The sequence below is a fragment of the Stomoxys calcitrans genome, chromosome 2 (assembly GCF_963082655.1).
Source record: "Stomoxys calcitrans chromosome 2, idStoCalc2.1, whole genome shotgun sequence".
Lineage (NCBI taxonomy): Eukaryota > Metazoa > Arthropoda > Insecta > Diptera > Muscidae > Stomoxys > Stomoxys calcitrans.
Window position 1 is genome coordinate 91,289,734 of NC_081553.1, and position 23,139 is coordinate 91,312,872.

The following is a 23,139-nucleotide window of genomic DNA, read 5'->3' on the forward strand; positions in this document are numbered from 1 at the left end:
CCGTCTGTCAAAATCACGGTCCAACGCCTAAAGCTAGCCACCTAAAATCTTGCACAGATACTTAATATCGATGTAGGTCGTTGGGGATTGCGAATGGGCCATATCGGTTCAGATTCGGATATAGCTCCCATATAAACCGATCTCCCGATTTGACTTATTGAGTCCTGGGAAGCTGCAATTTTTGTCCCATTTGGCTAGAATTTTGTACATAGCGTTATGTTGTGACTTCCAACAAATGTGCCAAGTACAGTTCAAATCGGTCAAGAACCAGATATAGCTCCCTTATCAACCGGTCTCCCGATTTGACTTCTTGAGCCCCTGGAAGCCGCAATTTTTGTCCGATTTGGCTAAAATTTTGCACATGGTGTTCGATAACGACTTCCAACAACTGTGCCAAGTACAGTCCAAATTGGTCAAGAACCTGATATAGCTCCCACACGAACCGATATCCACGATTTGATTTCTTGAGCCCTTACAAGCCGCAATTTTTGTCGGATTTAACTGAAATTTTGCACATGGTGTTCTGTTTCGGTCAAGAACCTGATATAGCTCCCATATAAACCAATCTCCCGATTTGACTTTTTAAGCCATTCCAAATTGCGATTTCATCCGATTTGCCTGAAATTTTTCGTATAGCGTTCCGATATGACTCAACAACTGTGCTAAGTGCGGTTTACATCGGTCTATAATCAGATATAGCTCCCATATTGTAGAAGAATCCATGGTGGTGGGTTCTTAAGATTCGGCCCGGCCGAACTTAGTACTGTTTAACTTGGTTTTTATACCCTCCACCATAGGATGGGGGTATACTAATTTCGTCCTATCCGTCCGTCCGTCTGTCTGTCGAAAGAACGCAAACTTTCGAAGGAGTAAAGCTAGCCGCTTGAAATTTTGCACTAATACTTCTTATTAGTGTAGGTTGGTTGGGATTGTAAATGGGCCATATCGGTCCATGGTTTGATATAGCTGCCATCTAAACCGATCTTGGGTCTTGATTTCTTGAGCCTCTAGAGTGCGCAGTTCTCATCCGATTGGAATGAAATTTTACACGACGTGTCTCGCTATTACTTCCTACAACTGTGGTAAATTAGGTTCACATCGGTCAATAACCTGATATAGCTGCCATATAAACCGATCTTGAATCTTGACTTCTTGAGCCACTAGAGGGCGCAATTCTTATCCAATTTGAATGAAATTTTGCACAACATGTTTTGTTATGATAACCAACAACTGTGCGAAGTATGTTTCAAATCGGTTCATGACCTGATCTGGAGACTTGATTTCTTGAGCTTCTAGAGGGCGCAATTGCTATCCGATTTGGCTGCAATTTTGCATGACGTATTTTATAATGACTTTCAACAACTGTAATAAATAAGGTTCAAATCGTTTCATAACCTGATATAGTTGCCATATAAACCGGTCTGGGATTTTGACTTCTTGAGCCACTAGAGGGCGCAATTCTTATCCAATTTGAATGAACTTTTGTACGGCGGATCCTCTCATGATCATCAACATACGTGTTTATTATGGTCTGAATCGGTCTATAGCCTGATACAGCTCCCATATAAATCGATCTCTCTATTTTACTTCTTGAGCCCCCAAAGGGCGCAATTCTCATTCGAATTGGCCGACATTTTACACAGGTCTGCAACATATAATTTAATTGTGGTTCGAACTGGACCATATCTTGATACCGCTCTAATAGCAGAGCAAATCTTTTGTTTCAACCTTTTTTTTTTGCCTAAGAAGAGATGCCGGGAAAGCACTCTACAAATGCCATCCATGGTGGAGGGTATATAAGATTCGGCCGAACTTGGCACGCTTTTACTTGTTTTTGTTTTGATTTCCGCTATTACTCCTGTACCTCTAGAGGGCGCACTACTTTTACGATTTGGTTGAAATTGTGCATGATGGCTTTCACTATGACTTTCAAGATCTACACTTAGTATAGCCCCAAGCGGCTCATAACCTAATGTAACTCCTTTATATCTTTTTTTTTCTTCTTGATCGCCTCAAAATATATATAAAAAAAACTAAAAGGATTTTCCAAAAACATTTTATTTTTCGTTTCTTTTTGTAAAAATCAACTCCGCAAAAAACTTGAGAAATGCGATCCTTGGTGTATGGTATATAAAATTCGACCCAGCCGAGCTTAAAATACCTTTACTTGTTATCTTTACTTTCAGGAATTGTTAATTAAGATTTTATTATTATTAAAAGTATTGTCTATTGTTTCCAAGTGTTGTTTAACACATCACCTGGCCAAATAACAAGTGGTGTCATGTCCAGTATAAATGGTATTTTAATTCAATTATTTATCATAAAAATATATCCAACCTAATTTCATTGCAAAAACATTTTTTACATAAAGTTTTCTTTTTCATGTATATGTCGTTTTTAACAACTTTCGCCTTTGTGAATGTGTCACTTTGTAAAATCCTTGAGTAGTTTCTCATTGTTATTGTCTTCAAAAAGCAAGGATATGATAGTAATGTAGGTTAAGCACACATAAACACATATCAGTTTAGAAATCGCAAAACCAGAAACATTTATGGGTCGTCAGGTGTTTTAGAAATGGGTTGCTCTCTCATCCTACTGACACTCATGTTTACTGACATTTGTGTACCATACCTAAAATGTCAGTTTAAGTAGGCCATCGTTTGGTGATATAACCCAACACCCACGTGTATAGTTTGCATATGTCTATTTCATCATAACTGATAACCTTTTCCTTAGCCGCCAGATGCAACTTAACCAATGACGCAATTCTGCCCAAAGTTTTGTAGGTGTATAAAGATCGTTTTTAGTTTTTTGGTTGTCTATCTGTATGTTTGCTTGTAGCTAATGTGTGGCGCCACAGTCGCCATCATCATCATCACCACGGCCTTTTTTAATGACATTGAATATTTGGTAGGGACATTTTTCATTTGCTTCTGCATTTGTTGATTCACCTCACAGTAAAGGCAAATTCAATGAAGCGTTATTTGAAACATTGCACCGCCAATGTCTATGTTTGGCATCCTGCATGTGCGATGATGTTTATTAAAGGTCCTTCATGTGTTGCTGGGTCTGTTGTCAATATTTGCAAGTGGTCGCGAACGTTAACGCCTTCAACACCAGCCAAGACTGTCATATACACATACACGAATGGGAATGGATTTGCATGTGTGAGTGTGTGTGGGCATGTAAAACAAGCCATTATTCCTTAGCCACCCCATATCCGTTTGTGTGTGACCAAAGAGGATATGAGTGAAAATGAAACCATTAATTTTGGCATTTTAATAAAACCTAGTCGAGGTTGCTCTATTCAATGTGGGCTGTTTGAGCGCCAGAGTTGGGATTTATCTTTGTCATTGAATGATGCTAGGATGCTTATGAGTAGCCTTTTAAAAATTTAAATTTATACAAAATGTTAAATGTACATTTTAATTAAATTTTTTCTACCCATTATGACTAACGGACGTGGGCTAGCTGTGTCGTGTCGTGCTATGTGTCAACCTGGATATTATCTTATTGGTGGTGTTTTTGAATGGCGATGTCGTTGTTTGTGAACCTCGGTCTACTCCCCCTCTTCCAAGGCACTGTTTGTATAAATATCATTGACGTTGTGAACAAAATATTACAGACATCCTTTTTCATGTTTTTAGATTGAATTAAAAATAATCAACAAAGTTAAATTTAAAGCTGATTTTAAACGGAGATTGGAAAAAAATACACGATTGTAATTAATATGCTTGAATGTAAACACATCCAGAGCATAAAACGTATTTTAAGGCTCATAGAGGTTTTTAAAAACCATGTAAACAAAACATATTAAAATTATGATATAAATAAGTTTAATCTACAATAATATTACTAACACAACCCATGGTACCGTTTTATTATATGTGAGGTAAGGTTAGGTTAGGTAAGAGTGGCAGTGCTTTACAGACTCACTTAGACAATTTTAAGTCCATTGTGATACTACAGTAGCGACAGACCAGGACTTCTGGCGGGAATAGAACCTACTACCCCTGCACTGCCAACTCACCTACCGGGGCGCCCATGTGTGAGGTTATGTTTGTACAATAACTGGGAACTTAATTAAACACTTTCGATCAATTACACTTAATGTTATGAAACATGAATAGAACCATACTTGGCCCGCGAAGTCAAATTAAAACTCCATGAGCAATATTTCAGCGAAATAGGACAACAATTGTGACTTCCAGCGACTCAAGATGTCAAATCGGGGGGTCGGTTCATATGATAGCTATATCAGGCTAAATACCAACCAACACTTCAAGCAATATTTCAGCATAATCGTATAATGGTTTCCAGAGACTCAAGGAGTCAAAACGAGGGACACTTTATATGGGAGTTGTATCCAATTCTGAACCATTTAAAATCCCCAACAACGAAATGATGGCATAGACATACGACACATTACTCATAATCTTCCTCACATGCTCTCATAATCTTCCTCACATGCTCTACACAAACTGTCACTTGCCGTACTTATTCTATACAAGTGCGACAGTAGTGTTCGGTATGACGACGGAAGTCATATGAGGGCTTCTGGATCAGAACAAGCCAATTCTATTGCTGAGAGGAAGAAGAAAGGTGGTCAGTATGGCTTTTGGTATCATTAAGAGTCACATAGGACACTACTGTAGTGGCTTGTATGGCTTTCGGTATCATAACGAGCTACTATGATACAGAAAGCCATACAAGCCGCTACAGTAGTGTCCTATGTGACTCTTAATGATACCAAAAGCCATACTGACCACCTTTCTTCTTCCTCTCAGCAATAGAATTGTCTTTTTCTGATCCAGAAGCCCTCATACGACTTTCGTCGTCATACCGAACGATTTTACTCTTCCACAGTGCTTAACTCGGGCTGCGTCGCCCCAAAAGTCGTCGTTTTCACCAAATTAACGTTAGTCCTCAGCCTCTACCGACAATTCGTTCTTACTTAGCCTTCCTGGTTGTTATAGCCCTGATGGTCAGCTTATTAACCACAATGATGTTCATCCTCGACCACTTCACGCAATCCGAGTTCGTCCAGATCGCTGTCTGCATGATCGTATTATGGCCAAGCAGTCGAAAACATTCCTCAGTCCCTTGGACCTCAATATAGATCCACAGACCCACTCTGTCCTCTAGTTTCGATACAACCGACTAGCATTAACTTCCCTACGGACAATTCGTTTTACTCCGCCTTCCATCTTACCTTCCTGGTTGTTATAGTCCTGATGGTCAGGTTGCTGACGGTAATGATGTTCTTCCTCGACCACTTCATGCAATCCGAGTTCGTCCAGATCTCTGTCTCCATGATCGTATTATGGTCAAGTAGTCGGAAACATACCTCAGTCCCTTGGTCCTCAATATAGATCCACAGATCCACTTCGTCCTCTAGTTTCGATACAACCGACTAGCATTAACTTTCTTATGGCATTACCAGCAATACAAAACTATACCGCTGGCAGCAATGCTTGGCATTCGACCCCAAAGGTCTTCTCATGTACCATAGAGCTACGCAACCCTCTAGTTTCGATACAACCGACTAACATTAACTTCCATAAGGCAATACTAGAGTTCCAGCAATACAAAACTATACCGCTGGCAGCAATGCTTGGCAATCGATCCCAAAGGTCTTCTCAAGTACCCGAATCGAAACCTCTTCCAATCCATCCAGCTTTTTCTATAGTCGTCTCGTTTATCCAGTGATGATATGTGTTTAACATCTAACGATTTAAGTCTAATAACTCATTGCCGCAGAAGCTGTCTGATACTGCGCCCTAGTACGCGTGGTCCTCATCGCCCCGCCTATGTCATGTTCTCGGAACCATTGCAATATCATTATATTGAACTTTTTTCCATCACCGCCCCCCAGACTACTGAGGCGTAATTTTGTATGGGCTTAATTACGCTACGGAGGCAACCGTAGCGCAGAGGTTGGCATGTCTGCCTATGACGCTGAACGTCTAGGTTCGAATCCTGGCGAGGCCACCAAAAAAAAAAAAATTGTCAGCGGTGGTTTTCCCCTCCTAATGCTGGCGACATTTGTGACGTACTATGCCATGTAAAACTTCTCTCCAAAGAGGTGTCGCCCAGCGGCACGCTGTTCAGACTCGGCTATAAATAGGAGGCCACTTACCATTGAATCGGACGGCACACATTGATATGTGAGAAGTTTGCCCCTTTTCCTTAATTGAATATTCATGGGCAAAATTTGCTATTTGCAATTACGCTACAGTAGAGCCAGTGAACTATCCTCGGATTTAGTATCCACTACGGCCAGCCTTCATAGTGCCCAATATCAGAGAGCCCTCGCAGTACGCTCTTGGATGCGATATTTTATTTTCAATTTCCTTTCCAAGATCATTCCCAAATATTTTGTCTTGTTGGATATCGAAATCATTCTGTTGAGGAAATTGATCCACATTTGTCGCACTCGTTAACAGGCAGATCTCAGTGTTCACTCATTATACCCAAAGTTGCTTCAACTTTAATAAAATGCTGTGACCTTTCTACTGACAGCCTTTTCCTTCTACCTTATCAAATGCACGTCTGTGGTGCATGTTTCTAAGTTGAATCGTAATTCTACGAAGGGCTTTGCATTATTTAAGTTTATAGTCGGCAAACCCTTGGGTCCTACTGACAAGTCCAAATGGTGTTTTATTCAGGCACCTGCCACGATGGCTTAATCCTGCAGGGCTCTTAACCCCGTGTGAAAATTATACATCTACCAAGGCCCCCATACATAGCCGATGCAAGCATGAGTACCAATTCGAGTTCACGTTGTCTGGACGCGCCCTCCCCCTTGGTTAGGAGCAGAGCACTATCCCAACTCTTTCCGTTCTATGGGTCACGGCACCCGGTTTAGTATATGCAACTCCACACCGAGCATCGAAATGCCTCTCTTGCAATTTCAAGTGTTAAGCCACAGCCACCACGTTGCTCCCAACTGGGGCCTCACCAATAGTCATGCTGAGACCGAAGTTCCAGGGGCTCCTGACTCCCGTGGTACCAGATTAAGGACTCTGGTTCGACCACGTACGACCAACTACTTCCAGTTGAACTCCAGACAGTTCCGGACTGGTCAAATAGTGGGATGATGGAAGCACCATCCCGTAGCAATACGTCATTCAGAAACAGTTTGAAATAAGGTGGCATAACCTACAATGACGCAGCACAAGTCTGAGCCAAAACAGGAGTTCTACCGAAACATTCACACACACGGTATACAGTATGTTAGTCAAAAGGAATAAAAGCGACACCGCGGTGTGGGAGTGTGTGTGTGTGTGAAGTTCTAATGTTTTGAAAGTTTTACAAAGCATCAGAACTTCACACACATACCCACTTCACTAGCTCCAGACTTCAGCTCCCGTCTTTGTACGTCGTCCCATCGCTTTTTCCTACTAACAGTTGACCGTCCTTAAATTTCCCTAATACTGTGGTTCCGCGTCCAAATACTGTGGATCCAACTAAATAGTCGGCGATCTGCGACTTCACCAGCCTGGTTGAGAATGCAAAATTACCCATGAACATTCCGTTAAGGAACCGGGGAAAACTTCTCACATAAAAATGAATGATGTCCGATTAAAGTTAAAGCTCAATGAGAAGTGACCTCCTTTTTATAGCCGAGTTCGAACGGAGTGCCGAACTATGACACCTCTTTGTTGAGAAGTTTTTACATGGCTGCTATACCAAATGGTTCAGTATCTCACAAATATCACCAGTATTGGGAGGGGATAACCACCTCTGAATTTTTTTTCTGATGATGTCGCCAGTATTCAAACACAGGCTTTCAGCGTCAAAGGTGGACATGCCAATCTCTTTACTACGGTGGCCTCACCGCTACGGCGGATCCCAGCCTTAAGGACCGCATTATTGTCAGTTGACAAAATACTTCGATTTTGATAAAAAAAAAAACCGTTTTGTGATATCATTTTTGGGCTGTTTTTGGGAGTGGAGTGGGCCCCCGACACTTGGAGTCAAATTGTTATATCAAGTCTGTACTCTACTCTTAAATGCCATTCATATGGTTCCCATATTGTCCCAATCGGTAAACATGCCCGTTTTGATTGGTTTTGGGGTAGGGCGTCCCCCACGCTTATTTGACCCGAATGTTGTATACCAATTTTGTGATTTTGAATTCTCATAATGGAGGCGAGCATGATTTTACTTAAATCGATGTACCTATCTTCGAGATCTGGCGTTTTTGAAAATCGGGGTTAGTGGAAGATCCGCGTCCCTAGACATCACAAAATGAAGTACCCAATTTTCACCGTTGCCCCGCCCGGCAGCGATCTGTGGAAATTTCATGGAAATCGGTTTTGCCGTTTTTTTTTAGGCTACTCGGAATAAACAAAGCGCCCATATGCACGATGTTTTAAAAATTGCAAAGGAATTCGTTATATCATTAAACTGGTGCTACAGGCTCTTTTATAACAATTCATTTTCCCATGCACATTCCCAAATAATATTTCAATTATATCAATTATACCACCCATGGTACAGAATTCCAGGAAAATATTGCATGCCGCGTTTTTTATGTTCCCATGATAGATTTAAAGATTAACGGGAAAAAAGAAATCCCAAAAACAAAAAAAAAACAAAAAAGTTGCAAATGAATGTTTGAATTTATTCATGTACATCACGTTTTACATCCACATGTTTTCGACAAAAAAAGGCGTTCACATTCAATGATATATTTCTGATGTAATATAATTGTAAACTCCCCTTCCATGGATATTTTATTCAAATAAAAAAGTAACTGCAGTAGGGTTGATAGAAAGGTGTTGATGAGAGATAAATTGAAGAACTGGATAGAAATATGAATAAAAAAATTTAAAAAAAATTTTAACTCATTATTTTCGCAACTATATGTAGTAAATTGCAAGCGACCTTGCATACCCAAGGGACCAAAATTATTTAAGCGAGTTTGTTTCCAGTTCACCAGGTCTGCAACTTGACATAACTACATGCAATAGAGTACATACATAACTTAGAGCACAGATGGGCAGTATACACATCCGCACATAAATGCCCGCGGGCATAGGAAGCGATCAGAAGCACACGAAGAGCTTAACAACTTCGTGTGGCTTCGTTTGGCTGACTTTATTTCAAAGCTCTTTCATTTAGTTGATGTTTGATCGTACACACACAAAGGCAATTAGGACTTCTCAACAGTGTTAGTGTGCCCATCACTGATTTGGAGCTTTTATACCCACCACCGCAGGATAGGAGTATATTCATTTTGTCATTCCGTTTGCAACATATCGAAATATCCATTTCCGACCATAAAAAGTTTATATATACTTGATAGTCGTAAAAATCTAAGACGATGTAGCCATGTCCGTCCGTCCGAAATTTTGCCCAGATTCCTTTTTTTTGCCATAAGCAGGTTAAGTTCGAAGATGGGCTATATAGGACTATATCTTGATATATCTTCGCCCCATAAAAGCCACATTTATTAACCTATTTCGCTGAAATTTAGGAAAGTGGGTCCCTCGTCATCTTTTTGCAATTTGGCTCAGATCGGTCTAGATTTGGATATAGCTGCCATATAGAGCGATCTTTCGATTTAAGGTTTTGGGCCCATAAAAGCCACATTTATTATCCGATTTTGCTGAAATTTAGGACAGTGAGTTGCGTTAGGCCCTTCGACAACCTTCTTAAATTTGGCTCAGATCGATCAAGATTTGGATATAGCTGCCATATAGACTGATCTCTCGATTTAATGTTTTGGGCCCTTAAAAATCGCATGTATTGTCCGATTTCGCTGAAATTTGGTACAATGAGTTGTGTTAGGCCCGTCGACATCCTTCTTAAATTTGAACCAGATCGGTCAAGATTTGGTTTTAGCTGCCATGTAGACTGATCTCTCGATTTAAGGTTTTGGGCCCATAAAAGTCGCATTTATTGTCCGATTTCACCGAAATTTGGTACAATGAGTTGTGTTAGGAACTTTGATATCCTTCTACAATTTGCCTTAAATCGGTCCAGATTTGGATATAGCTGCCATATAGACTGATCTCTCGATTTAAGGTTTTGGGTCGATAAAAGGTGCATTTATTGTCTGATGTCGCCATTATTAGGGACAGTAAGTTGTGTTAGACCCCTCGACCTCTTTCCACAATTTGGCTCAGATCGGTCCAGGTTTGGATATAGCTATAACCAAAATGACTTGTACTTATTAGAACACTCAATGTCCGTGCCGAATTTGGTCCAAATCGGATCATATTTCGAGATAGCTACTGTGGGAGCATAAATTATGCATTTTTTTACCGTATTATGACGAAAGGTGGTTTTCATATATACCTGAGGAGGTGGGTATCCAAAGTTCGGCCCGGCCGAACTTAACGCCTTTTTTCCTTGTTTTAGTATGTTTTTGCCAGTTTTTTTTCTTTTTTGTACCCTCCAGCATAGGATGGGGGGTATACTAATTTCGTCATTATGTTTGTAACTCCTCGAAATATTCAACTAAGACCCCATGACATTTTAAGTCGATTTAGCCATGTCCGTCCGTCCGTCCGCCCGTCTGTCTGTCTGTCGAAAGCACGCTAACTTTCGAAAGAGTTAAGCCAGTTAATTTGTGTAGGTCGGTTGGGATTGTAAATGGGCTATATCGGTCCATGTTTTGATATAGCTGCCATATAAACCGATCTCGGGTCTTGACTTCTTGAGCCACTAGAGCAAACAATTCGCATCCGATTTGGCTTTAATTTTGCAGGAGGTGTTTTATTGCGACTTCGAACAACTGTGCTGAGTATGGTTGAAATCGGTTCATAACCTGATATAGCTGCCATATAAACCGATCTCGGGTCTTGACTTCTTGAGTCACTCGAGCGCACAATTCTTATCCTATTTGGCTGAAATTTTGCATGAGGTATTTTATTATGACTTCCAACAACTGTGCTGAGTATGGTTGAAATCAATTCATAACCTGATATAGCTGCCATATAAACCGATCTCGGGTCTTGACTTCTTGAGTCACTCGAGCGCACAATTCTTATCCTATTTGGCTGAAATTTTGCACGAAGTGTTTTATTATGACTTTCAATAACTGTGCCAAACATGTTTCAAATCGGTCCATAACCTGATATAGCTGCCATTTAAACCGATCTGGGATCTTGACTTCTTGAGCCTTCAGTGGGAGTAATTATTATTCGATTTGACACATGCGTGACAATTATGGTCCGAATCGGTCCATAGCCTGATATAACTCCCATATAAACCGATCTCTCTATATTACTTCTTGAGACCCTAAAGGGCACAATTCATACTTGAATTGGCTGAAATTTTACACAATGGCTTCAACTATGGTCTCCAACATTCCGTTCAGACCGGACCATAACTTGTTTCCGATTATTTTTTAGTATTTAGAGCATAAACAAGTCGATTACTGCCTTGAGTGTATGTCCATACTGGCATGGGGCGGATTAATATGCGCACTCTCCATTCAAACTTAGCTAATCTATTGTTCATCTTGTTTATAGTTAAAAACCAATTCGTATTTAAGGTCAAATGTCAATTTAAAATGAACTAATATTACTCATGCATCCCATGGGACAAACGTAATATCACTGGGAAAAGCTGAATAAGAATAATTATTGTAGTTGAAAGCTGTTTTTCTAATTTATATCTGGTAAACAACTAAATAATGAATATTTAACAAATTGTGGTGCGTTGCTCTGAAAACCATATTTATTTGAATTTTTTCTAATTTACTTAGTTAATGCGACACATTTTGCTTATATAGTAAAAAAGCAAATTGCAATTGCTAATCTCTTGGGTCCCACACTAAAATAAGTTTGATTGAAATTCCATTCCTATTCATATTCCAAGAAATATTCAAGCATTAATGCTCAAACAACTTAATTTAAAATGTTAATCACAATTTGTATGAGAAAAATAAAATATGTTTTAAAACATTACCAAGGTGGGAACTTAAAAAAGTGAAATCAAAGTTATATTGGATTGGAAGAAATATCATAAGGGATGAAGAAAAAAAGTCTAAAAAACTTTTGTAAATTACATTTCAGTTGTTAGTCTAAGATTTGTTATGGTTGTGTGAAAAAGACGTTTTTAAAAATCGTTTAATGTGGCGTATGTTTGTTGGATAGACAAAATTTATATGACGTATACGTCACCTAGTCCTTCGCCAGCGCTTCAGCCATTGACCATAGGTGCGTATACATAATTTAAGTAGATTTGTTTTATTTAAACAGACCTTTGGAAAGGGATTTTTTTTTTTACCTTTTATTGCTTTAAACAAATTTAAACATAATACAGGTACAACCCTTTAATTCCCAACTACTTACTACATATTCCCCCAAGTTGCTGCTGTATAAAATCACGAATATTTTTTGCTATTTTCTCAAGCATTTTTGGTAGATGATTTAACTGATTTCAATGCAATGTCTTCCTTATGAATGTCATAATATTTCGATTAACACCCACTTTATAAAATATTTCATTCACTCGTTCGTTCATTCATTCACTCAATCAATGTGGACTATAAAGAGTGTTTGGAAGAAAAGTCTTCCGCTTGTGATATAATATACTTGTGACACATATCCGTATCATTGTTGTGATTAAGTTTATATGGATTGTTTTTTTTTTTATAACAACAATATAGCAGGAAAATATATTTTGGAATAAAAATGTGCTGAATGAAAGAAAAATGGAATACTAAACAGCAATAAAAATATATATATAGGAATTATTGTAATACATATTTTGCGCAGAGAATAAACTGTGTTGTTTAACCGATAATAGTCAAAAAATGGCAAGGCATGGGAGCGCATAATGGGTATTATTTTAAACCTATTTGTAATACCTATAAAAATAGGTTTAAAATATAAAAAAAGTTCAGTTTACGCACCAGCCAGGATGTACGTCAGAAGCATAAGGTCAATTGTAATGGCATACAGAAATAGCAATGGTGTTACTAGAATTCAGAAAGGTGAGACACACTCCATTATAGCTGCCGTAAAACAAGACATGCATTATTTTTTTGTCCAGCTGATACCAATAGGCGTTGCTTTTATTTCTATTTAGAATAGAAGGCAAAATAAAAACCCTTTTTTAAAACTTTTAGGCAAAATCTGGTTACTATTATTAATGCTTTGTGCTATGAAGATCGCGATTTGAAAACTAACCAAGATTCATCAACAGTCCATTTTGCCCCAAACAGATTCATCCTTCCATCTACTCATTAATAAGTGAGCTGTGCAATGGTAAAAGCATGTCTTTTGAAAACAAACATCGGATCATATCACGGCACCTTTCTTAGAGCGCAGTAAGAAAGGTAAACCACCAACCACCAATACCTCTAATTCAACAAGAGATTGTATTTAAAACTTGTGCTAATTTTGGCCGGGATGAATCTTGGGAACTTACTACCAAGAATTTTACTACAACTTTATTACTAGGCACACGAAGCTGCAGCGAAAGCCGTTACTGTTGCTGTTGCCTAACATTCGAAGCCAACAGCACAGTTTCCAAAAAATTCACACAATTGACATGTGTATGCCATGAAAGCTAAGTTGTCGTATGGAGAAAAAGTCTATCACTACAAAGTAAAAAGAACAGCTAGTGTGAAAGGTGTCAGACTTGTGTTAGTATCGCGCTTTCATCGTAGACACGTTTTCGAGGTAAATGCGGTATAAGTACGACCCACCAATGCATGGCTCTTGAAGCCTCAAAACCTAATATGGCCGAAGAGTTATTCTAACCAAATGACGAAACGGGACCCATAGTAGTTGGTGTGTGTTCTGGCTTTTCTTTTCCATTGCAAAAATCTTCGATCATTGAGCTCGTCTCGAAAGAGAAATAAACGAAAAATTGGAGTGATTTGAATATCTATTTACGTCGTTTCGATTGACGTTGCGATTTTTTGGAACCAATAACAAAGTAAATCAAGGAATTTCTGTATATGAATGCATATGAATGCATATGTATATGAATATAAAACAGTATACCAGTTTTCTAATGCATTATTACGTTTATTGTTACAGAATGACTTAAAAAGATATTCAAAGTAAACATTTTAATTTGTTTAAATATACAAAAATAAGTAAGTGTATAACAGTCTAACAGTTTTCGATAATTACCTTAACTGTTATAAAATTTATTTATTATGACAATTTTCATTTGTATTTAAAAAATACGAAAATAAATTTATTATAATTGCGTTTGCAGTTATAAAACAACTTGAAAATTATAATAAAAATATACATTGATTCAAAAAATACAAAAACAAATTCGTATATGATAGTATAACAGTTTTCATTAGTAGCTTGAAATGTAATAAAATGTCTTAAATAGTCGTTCAAAATTACAATTTTCATGTGTATTAAAAAATAAAAAAAATTATTGTAGTTTGACAGTATAACAGTTTGCGATAACTGTTATAAAATGCGTTAACTGTTATAAAAAGGCTAACTATTGGCTCTAACTTTACTCTTTAAATTTTCTTGTTTTTTTTACGAATCCTAAATTTATTCTTGGCTTTTTTGCAAATTCTAAAAGAATGTCTCCTCATTATTTTAGAATGTCTCCTCAATTTGTAAAAAAACAAAAAAAAAATTGGAAATTTTTTTTAGAAAAAAAGCTTTTAATTTTCCTCTACACACAAATTTTTCATCAGAATCGAAAGATTTTGCGGCTTCTTACCTATAGCCCACTGGGATTTTACAAGGACTTTTAAAACCACCAACATAGGGTGAGGGGTATACTAATCTAGCCATAATGTAATCACAGTCATTCGAAATCCATATCGTTCGAACGAATGAATATATTCTCTTGAAATTTTACATAGATACTTTTAATTTTTGTTCCAAATGTTCAGGTTCAGATTTGGATATATTGGGTTGCCCAAAAAGTAATTGCGGATTTTTCATATAGTCGGCGTTGACAAATTTTTTCACAGCTTGTGACTCTGTAATTGCATTCTTTCTTCTGTCAGTTATCAGCTGTTACTTTTAGCTTGCTTTAGAAAAAAGTGTAAAAAAGTATATTTGATTAAAGTTCATTCTAAGTTTTATTAAAAATGCATTTACTTTCTTTTAAAAAATCCGCAATTACTTTTTGGGCAACCCAATAGGTTCATTATAAATCTAGGACTCCATTGTAGCTAATCCCATGGAAGCCGGTTGTACGTAACGGATTAACTCGATGAAGTCATTCATTGACCAGGGCTGCCGTCTCAGTGTACAATACAACTCAACACAACAACAACTCCATGGTAGCAAATAGCGATTTGGTTGAAAGTTGGTACGTGAAGTACATAATCGGCTGAACCAATTTTCATGAAATTGTTGCAGATGGTAGTCCAATAGAAAATATGGTACTATAATTTGTGATACCTGCGGGGGAGCGAGCCTTCCCCCTTACCTTTAAGTTGTGATATCCGCGAAGGGGAACGGACATTCCCTCAACCACACTTCAAAAACTCCAGATCTCGGAGATGAGCGCATCGATTTGTGTGTATGCCACATTATGGTAGCTCAAAAAACTCACAATGGATATAAAACTTTGGGGTCGCACAACCGAGGGGAACGCCCTACCCCAAAACTTAGCCAAACGGATATGTTTACCGATTAGGATAATATGGGTATCTAATGAAAGATATTTAAGAGTAGAATACGAACTTGATAAATCGCCCAAAAATCATATATTTACCGATTGTGGCATAATGGGTATCAAATTAAACGTAATTGGAAGTAGAATACGAAATTTATGTAAAAATGTGAGGTAACAAACCAGCCCCAACCCAAAAATCACACCCAAATGGACATGTAAGTCGATCGGGACAATATGGGATTCAAACGAAAATTACTTGAGTAGGATACGAAACTTATATAAATGAAAATTAGGGTGAATTTCCGGGCAGTAGCCCCACCCCAAAACCTTGCTCCAAATGGACATGTATAGCAAACGGGCAATATGGGATTTGAATGAAAGTTGTTTGATAGTTTAATACGACCACAATTTTTTTTAAAATTAGACCTTGTCAAAAGGTTGCCACAAATACTTATGGGTGCAGCAAAGCACACCGGGCTAACTAGTAATTTATTAAAATTTATGTTAATTAGTGCAAATTTTTAGCATAATTTATGGAGGTTGATAGCCAAGATTCGGCCTGGCCGAATTAGGCCTGTTTTGACTTGATTAATGCTAATGCCGTCCATCATAACTGTGATTTTGGAGAAAATTACTAACTGTAGACAAGTGCTAATACCACTTAAGTGCGCCCGTGGTCATTTCTGTATCGTGCTGGAACTGCAAGTAATGGGGGTTTTGCGTTCGATTTTCATTAAAGGCTTTGGCCAATTGCTTCAAAATAAGAATGAGGAATACAATGAACTAAAAGTTGTCTAAGTGAATCTGTTGGAAGGACCCAATTCTTACCCCTTCAGCCATGATTTGAAGTTTGAAAAGTACAAACAATTATCACATCTATAAAATATCTTTCAAGGTCACGTTTAAAAGGTTGAAAAGAGGATGCGGTTATTAATTTCCACAAAATATATTTCGATATCAGACTTTTGATTGTAACCGCAAGCCTTGAAATGAAGTGTAATGTACATATCGACAGCCATAACACGTATACGCTACCATGGAAAACATGATGAGGTGGCGTATAATGAATTTTATTTTCTAAGGGTTAGCAACAGAATGCTTAGATTTTTACTAAAAATTGTGTTTTAAAAATTATTAAGCGTTATAAATTTAGAAATCATATAAAAAATAGCGCAGTTTTCTGAAGCATAGTGTTTTTGCCATGGCGCAAACAGACTGCCTTATTATTCATCATCACTACGTGGCGACGTCAGCGAAAATTTGTCAACACATCTCATCAATAGATTTCCCACAGTGTGCGAAACAACAAAAATAATAAAAATGGCATCAATATCAATCGTAATCCCATGCCGACAAATGTTCAAATTAAATTCCAAACAAACCCCTAAAACAACGAAATCAATGGCAATGATCTTAACAACAACAAAAAAAATCATTGTTATATAGGAAAAATATGTAATTTTTAAATGTCATACAAACATGTACATACATATTTTCCCTGATCTATGATAACAACAAAAATGGTGATATGCACTTAAAAATCTTCTAACAAACATATAGACGCTTGTGTGTATAGCATATATCTACAATGGCAGAAAAACAAAGCTTCCTGCATGTTGTAGGAGTCCGTCTGTCTGGCAATTGATGGACATGCCGTCGCCACAGTTGACAATGTGTGAGATTTTTTCACACGCACGCATTTCACAACCATAACCAAGTCAACTAAGCTGTCCGAATGTCTGTCTCTGTTAATGATAATTGTCCACATTTGTTTGATATATAAAAATAAAAAAAGTGGATTTTTTCTTCTTTTTTTTCTGTTTTGATGATTTGTTCATTGTTGTTTATAATTCTTATTTATGACAATTTCATTGTTTTAAGATCATTGCGGTTAAAAATATTACCACAAAAAAGGCTGAATAAGTCAATGAGCAAGAAGAGCAGGAGGGTCAGTGGGTGCACAGGTGTTTATGCATCATTCTTGTACACTGAAAAAATAAAGTAAAAAAATGTTTGGGGGAATGAAAATAATTTCAACTAAAACTGTTCAATATTGGTCTTTTTGGAAGCTATATCCCAATATAGACCGATCTGAACAATTTTGGCACAATCGGACAATAAATGCGACTTTCTTGAGCCCAAGACCTTAAATCGAGAAATCGGTCTATATATTGAAGAAGGATACCGAGTGGCCTAACACAACTCATTGTCACTGTCAAGTCACTGGTCAATTTTGGTTCAGCAGCTATATCCAAGTATGAACCGATCTGAACCAAATAAGACACGGATGTCGAAAAGCCTAACATAAGTCACTGTGCCAAATTTCAGCAAAATTGGATAATAAATGGGGCTTTATTGGGTCTAAGACCTTAAATTGGCAGATCGGTCTACATGGGGCCATATAAAGATATAGTCCGATATAGCCCATCTTCGAACTTAAACTGCCTATGGACAAAGAAAGAACATGTGCAAAGTTTCAGCTAATGTCTTCATTTTTAAAGATAGATCGTCTTAGATTTTTACGCTGATCAAAAATATATACATTTTATAGGGCCGGAAATGGATATTTCGATGTGTTGCAAACGGAATAACAAAATTAATATACCCCCATCCTTCGGTGGTGGGTATAAAAATCGACCCGCCCTCATATATATTCTTGATCGTCTCAACATTCTAAGTCGATCTAGCCATGTCCGCCCTTGCACCCGTCTGTCGAAATCTCGATAGCGGTCGAAATCACGATAGCGGTGGCAATCACCATGGCGGTCGCAATCACGATAGCTGTGGAACGCATACAGCTGCAAACTGCAATCTTGCCAATGAACATTCCATTAAGGAACTAGGGTCAAGTTCCCACAAATCAATGAGTGCTGTCCGATTCAATTTTAAGATCAATGGTAAGGGACCTCCTTTTTATAGCCGAGTCCGAAAGGCGTGCAGGAGAGTGACACCTCTTTGGGGAAATGTTTTTACATGGCAAAGTACCCCACAAATGTCGCCAGCATTGGGGGGGAATAACCACCGCTGAAAAATTTTTTGATTTTCTGCCAGGATTCGAACTCAGGCCTTCAGCGTCATAGGCGGACATGCTACGGTCTGCGCTACGGTGGCCTCCACGCGTACAGCTAGCCGCTCAAAATTCTGCACATATACTTCTTAATGATGGGGGACGGTGAAGAAGCAAATGGACCATATCGGTTCAGGTTTGGAAATAGCCCCCATATAAACTCATCAGCGGGTTTGACTTCTTGAGCCCCTTAAACCCTCAGTGTTCATCCAATTTAGCTGAAATTTAGCACAAAAACTTTTGTTATGACTTCCAACATGCTTCGAATCGGTTTACAAACTGATATAGCCCCCTTATTAACCGATCCCTGGAGTGGGACGGTGGAGATAGCAAATGGACCATATCGGTTCAGGTTTGGATATAGCGCCTATATAAACCGATCCAAGAATTAGACTTCTTGAGCCCTTATAACCCTCGATTTTCATTCGATTTGACTAAAGTTTAGCACAAAAATTTCTGTTTCGACTTCCAACATCTGTGCCAAGTATGCTTCGAATCGGTTTACAAACTGATATAACCCCCTTATTAACCGATCTCTGGATTTGACTTCTTGAGACCCTAGATGAATTCAGTTTTCATCCGATTTGGCTGAAAATTAGCACAAAGACTTCTTTTATGACTTTCAACATCTGCGCCAAGTATGCATTAAATTGGTTTACAAACTGATATAGCCCACATATTAACCCATTCACGGATTTGACTTCTTGAGCCTCTAGAAGCCTCAATTTTCATCCGGTTTGGACTGCACAAGGACTTCGGTTATGACTTCCAACATCTGTGCCAAGTATGCTTCGAATCGGTTTACAACCGATATAGGTCCCATATTAACCCATCCCAGGATTTGAGTTCTTGAGCCCCTAGAAGCTCACATTTTGATTTGATTTGGCTAAAGTTTAGCACAAAGACTTTTGTTATGACTTCCAACATCTGTGCCAAGTATGCTTCGAATCGCTTTACAACCTGATATAGCCCCCTTATTAACCGAGCCCTGGATTTGTCTTCTTGAGCCCCTAGAAGCCTCAATTTTCATCCGATATGAAATGAAATTTGGCACAAGGACTTCTGTTTTGACTTCCAACATCGGTCTATAAACCGATGTAGCCCTATATAAACTGTTTCCCGGTTTCAACTTTTTGAGCCTCTTAAAGCCTTAATTTTCATTTGATTTGGCTGAAACTTGCCACAAAGCCTTCTATTCTGAACATCTGCACCGAGACGTTTTACAAACTGGTATAAAACCCTTATAAATCGATCCCCGTATATTACTTCTTGAACCCCAATCAATACCTGATTAGGTTAGGTTAAGTTGAATGGGTTACCCACCAAAGGTGAGTTCACTCGGAGGTCAGTGTGGCTCATTGTGGTACCCTAGAAAGCGAAGTGAAAGAAGATGTGAGATCTAGGACTAGAGGTTATACACGAATAAAAGAAAGCCTGGAGGAATGGAGAACCCGAGCGGGGGGTAAACAAACGTCCATCCCCACGCAAGCACGAATGTACCTACGCCGGAGCTTATGACACCTCCCGTCGGAACCATTCTGTTCCTCCAACAAACCTCAGGAGACACACAATAGATACGTTCGCAACTTCCCCAGATCATAGAAGAAACGGCTCCCCAGAAAAAAAAGCCTACGTCTCTGCGGACCCGAACAAGAACACAGCCAGTGCTCCTCATCGTCATCGAGGTAACTCCTGCAGTCATTGTGCGGAATTCCCATGCGCGCCGCCATGCGGCCTATGGCACAGTGTTCGTTTATGACCCCTGTCAAGATAATTCAAATACAAACTGACTCAATAAAAGAGTAAATTTTTAGCGGAATCCCTGGTAGTGGGTACCCCATATTCAGCCGGCTGAACTTTTTTCCTTGCTCTTATTTCTCTAAGTGCATTTAATGTATATCAATTCATCTTAAAATGTTTACCATAATGACAATTTGCCATCGCCATATTTTCGATGAACCGTATACAATAAAATTCAATGGGAGAGCTGCTTCGTGCGGCCAAGAGTGGATGAATTTATTTTCTTATTTATTTAAACAAGTCTAAGGTTGACGTGTGTTTTGCTTGATTTTATTTCCCATTATATGGCCATGATGCATTATACACCTTGTTAATATCTTTTGCGAGATTAATCAAATTGATGGTTGTATATGGTAGATGAGCAAGTGATTTTTATAGCGCCAAAGAAAGAAAGAAAATTGGAAAATAGTGGCGTATGGCAAAGGTGTGATGGTAGATTTAAAAGAGCTATTAGACTCAAGAAAGTTCAATTTGTATGTATGCCTCCCTACTTGGACCTAATTTCTAAATCGGTTCCTAATTTCTAAATCGGTTCCTTATTCTACCGATAGGGTAGAGTAGCCCCCCATATTCTTGAAAAGCAATGTTGAATAACAGAATTTCCACTCTCGTGAATAGCAGAATCTCCCCTCTACCTTTCGTTTGAGCCCCATACTGTCAGCTACATGTTAGGGCCCAAGGTTGCTTGGTCCAAATTTTTATATCAGATTTACATTCAAAAACCATTCCTTTGATATTCATGTTGTCCAATCGGTAAACATGTCCTTATGGGTGTTTTTTGGGGCTAGGGCTACCCTCAGGATACGTAATCCCTAACTTTCATAATATATTCGTACTATATTTCAAAATATATTTCATTGGATACACTTATTATTCCAGTTAGCTAAAAATTTCCAGTCTCTGAGGTTTTTGGGGATAAGGCACAATTTTTATATCAGATTCGTATTCCACTCCTAGAACACGTGAATTTCATACTATATCGTCTATATCATCCCGATTTCTCTATTGGGGTTGGTACAGTGAACGTACACATTAAATAATCCCAAGCAAGCCCATGGGCTTGCACATGATTGCAATTGTAAAGAAGAATTCTTGTTGGTCGGTCGGTATCCAAGATTCGGCCCGGCCGAACTTAGCATCCTTTGAAAAAGAAGAACATTTTTTTTTATTTTATTACAATTTATACGACCACAAATACCCTTTAAGCTTTAAGCTAGATTTGCTATGTTGAAAAACAACAACAAGTATTATTGAGCAAACCGCAAATCAGACAAGCTTTTTACTTTAATGGTTTGTTATATTAATAATTTAATTAATATTTTGTTTTAATTTCAGAAAATAAACCATTGAAAAAAGAGACGACAATAAACCAAACAAAAAATACAAAAAATGCAAATCAATATCTTTTTCATTACCACACGCAAGTGGAGTGGACTTCAAAAGCAATGCAATGGCCCAAATATGGAAAACTTGGTATGTACAATTTCTATATATAAATTATATACTTTTATGCATCATGCATAAGGGAGTGTTGTTCCATCTGTGTACGGCTTTTTTTCTTCTTTGTATTAACCCACAATCATCATTGCCCATTGTGTTTCATTCTTTATTGTCTATAGAGACGATAATGCCAGATTGATCATTGTCTCGTGCGTTTGTTTTTTTCTTTTCTTTTATAGCTATTATACTTTTTTCATTTAATGACATAAGAGAAACTTTAATCACAATTACCTATATTAAGGAAATTATACAATACCAAGTAACAGTGACGTTAACTTCGGCAGAAATGAGCAGCACATGTCCCCATTGAGATAGGGAGAGTTGCCACTTGGAGAAATATTTAACTAACAAAATTATCCTTTTTGCTATCATTTGTTCATAAAACACATAAGGAAGGGAGATGGAACCGTTGATGAGTATAAACCGGAGAAAAATTATTTTGAAAAACAACAACTTTGGTCGAAAACCGACTATGAAATTTGTTAATTTTCCTGCAACAATTTATTTTGAATCTCAACATACAAATTTGTTATTGAAAAGCACTCTTTGCAAGCCAACATATAACAACAACAATAATATATACATAAGCAAGGCAAAAACCCATCTAACCAGCCAACTCATGTGCTTTGCTTCCGGTGGCGGTGTTTTTTCTTTGTTCGGCTCGCGCTGCTTGGTCTCTTTCATTTCGTTTGCTGCTCTCGGGGTTTTCTCTGTCACTCTTCACTATTACCCTTAAAAACTAATTTTAATAATTTTTGGTGCCGCAGAGTATTGAACTAATGATCTCATGTGTGATAGTCTTGCACGCATCCTATAGCCTACCGACATCATCTTTTTTATGAAGATGCAATTGGCAATCCCATGGCAGCCGGTTGTACGTTCAGGATTGACCCGATGGAGTTCTTCATCGGCAAGGGCTGCCGCCTTAGTGTATAACGCAGTAATACAACAACAAAAACTTCTTCTTTATGATGAAGTAAATCAATAAGTACTGCTGCACATTATTAAGTGTCTCAATTAATTAAATTAAAAAAAGGTAAAAATTGTAAATTCTTTTTTTCTGAATAGGAAATTCATATGTTTTTATGCCGAATTTTCTAAAATATATTCAATAAAAAAAAATTATTAAATTTTTTTTACCTTGGTGTTAGAGTTTTGAGCTCTACATGGTGGTACGGCTATTTTTACAACTACCT

The 23,139-nt window shown here is 38.0% G+C and overlaps 1 protein-coding gene and 1 long non-coding RNA gene across 5 annotated transcripts in view; one reads left to right on the plus strand and one right to left on the minus strand.

Annotated features, from left to right (window-relative positions):
• Nucleotides 1-23,139, minus strand: part of LOC106089100 (rho GTPase-activating protein 7) — a 79,842-nt gene that overhangs the window by 46,657 nt on the left and 10,046 nt on the right. The gene's annotated exons all lie outside the window — the stretch shown is intronic.
• LOC131995306 (uncharacterized) overlaps nt 1-23,139 on the plus strand; it is a 107,161-nt gene that overhangs the window by 36,621 nt on the left and 47,401 nt on the right. For both annotated transcript variants that reach the window (XR_009397366.1, XR_009397365.1), the window contains exon 3: nt 21,779-21,916. This is a non-coding gene — a long non-coding RNA (uncharacterized LOC131995306). The remainder of the gene's footprint in view (nt 1-21,778; nt 21,917-23,139) is intronic.